Here is a 2402-nt window from a genome sequence, read left to right as displayed (position 1 = left end):
AGTCTGAATGAAGTAAGACAAATAGCATACTCAATAGTGCAGAAAAAAGAATCAGTGAACTCAAAGACAGGACACTTAAAATTGTACAGTCAGAGGCACAAAAAGAAAAAAAAATGAAATAGAGTTAAGAAAACCTATGAAACTTATAGGATACCATCAAGAGGACAAATATACACATTGTGGGATTTCAAGGAGAAGAAGAAAAAGGAGAAGGAGAAGAGGAAGAAGATGAGAACAAAGAAGAAGAAGAAGAAGAAGAAGAAGAAGAAGAAGAAGAAGAAGAAGAAGAAGAAGAAGAAGAAGAAGAAGAAGAAGAAGAAGAAGAAGAAGAAGAAGAAGAAGAAGAAGAAGAAGAAGAAGAAGAAGAAGGAGAAGAAGAAGAAGAAGAAGAAGAAGAAGAAGAAGAAGAAGAAGAAGAAGAAGAAGAGAAGAAGAAGAAGAAGAAGAAGGAGGAGGAGAAGAAGAAGGAGAAGAAGAAGAGGAGGAGAGAGAGAGGCACAGAAAACTTATTTAAAGAATTTAAAGAAATTATGGCTGAAAACTTCCCAAATCTTGGGAGGGAAATGGACATCCAGATTCAAGAGGTCCAAAGAATCACAAAGAGTTTGAAACTAGATTTCCACACTGAGACACATTATAATTAAATTGTCAAAAATAAAATACAAAGAAACATTTGAAAACAGTAAGAGAAAATGTGATTAATCACATACAAGTGTACTCCTCTAAGACTATAAGCCGATTTATCAGCAGAAACCTTGCAGCCCTGGAAAGAGTGAGATGATATTTTCAATGTGCTGAAAGAAAAAAAAAATGTCAACCCAAAATAGTATACCTGGCAAAATTGTACATTTGAAAATGAAGGAGAGATAAAGATGCTCCCCTAAAATAAAAACTGATGGAACACATCACTAGGCCTATCTTACAAGAAGTGTGAAAGGGAGTTCTTCAAGTTGAAAGAACAATAAAGAGCAACATAAAAGCATAAGAAAGTAAAAATATCACTGGTAAAGGTAAAAGTATAGACAAATATAGAATAATGTAATAATATAATGGTGATTGGTAAATCACTATTAACTCTAGTATAAAAGATAAAAGACTAAATTATTAAGAATAGTTGTAATCAGAATGTGGTGTAAAGTGACATCACCAAGATTGTGGAATAGGAGGTACCTCACTCATAACCCCTCTCAGCAACAATAATTTGGCCACCATCCATGGACAAAAGTGCTTTGTGGGAGCTTTGGGACCTAGATGGGAGATTGTGAAACCCCAGTGGAGTCCAAAACTGAAGAGGGTCATTTTGAAAAAGTAGGACCACACCCAGGTGGCTGACTTGCCAAACGTGCTTTTGGTTATAGACACAGAAACAGAGCTGTTGACTTGGTTAGAGCCCCAATTGATATTGGTCTTGCCAACACTGCTATACACCAAAGGAACAAGGACAAGTCTGGCTCAATTGAGCCTCAGGTAATAGGTCTTCAGACTTTAGTCCCGATGTAGACTCTAAAGTGGACCATGATCTAGCTCTAGCCCTTTACAGCCATAGTCCGAGTCTCTGGAGGCAAACCTACTAAATTCGATCTGACTGCAGATTCTGAAACCACCCTATAGAGGGCTCAAGCCCCTGAAAACAATGTTGTTGAGCTAGGGACCCACTGGGAGACACATCCATGTGCACACCCAGAGATCCTAAAACGATCCTGTAACTCATCTCCAGCTCCTCCCCATGGTAGTCTGAGAACAGTCCAGCCAGCTAGGGATCTGCCAGGAGACATGCCACCAGAATACTGAAATGGCACTAAAACTTGCTCCAGTCACTCCCACCCGTAGTCCATGAGCATTCTTGCCAGCACAGGGACCCAGAAGGAGAAACACCAATCTATACCACCAAAGATCCTGAAATAGCACCGTGACTGGCTACAGCACCTCTAGATACAGTCAATGAGGAAACGTGTTAACGAAGGTGGCCACCAGAACACATGCTCATTAGTGACCACAAATGGAAAACAGACCCTGAAATGACTCTGTGACTTGGCTATAGCCCCTCTCAGCCTTGGTCAGTAAGCAGATGAGCAAGGAGATATTCCTGTTAGTTTTCTTGGAAACAGGCTTGCAAACCTTGCTCTGACAGCAGATTTTAAAAAGGCTCTGTGACTTGCATACAGTCCCTCCAAGCCATGATCAGGAAGCACTCATGCCCACCCAGTGACCAGGTGAGACGTGCACCTGCCCTTGCTTTTGGAGCCAGGTATGTATAACTTGGACCTGGCTGTGAACTTTGAAGTAGCCCAGAGACTCAGATCTAACTCCTCTCAGCCAAGGACCAGGACCAAACTTGTTAACCAAGGGAACCAACCAGTGACACAGCAGGAGCATTTGCAGGAACCTGTTGGGACCCACAA

This window comes from Eschrichtius robustus, chromosome X (assembly GCF_028021215.1).
Source record: "Eschrichtius robustus isolate mEscRob2 chromosome X, mEscRob2.pri, whole genome shotgun sequence".
In the NCBI taxonomy this organism is placed as follows: domain Eukaryota; kingdom Metazoa; phylum Chordata; class Mammalia; order Artiodactyla; family Eschrichtiidae; genus Eschrichtius; species Eschrichtius robustus.
This window is presented reverse-complemented; position numbering follows the sequence as displayed.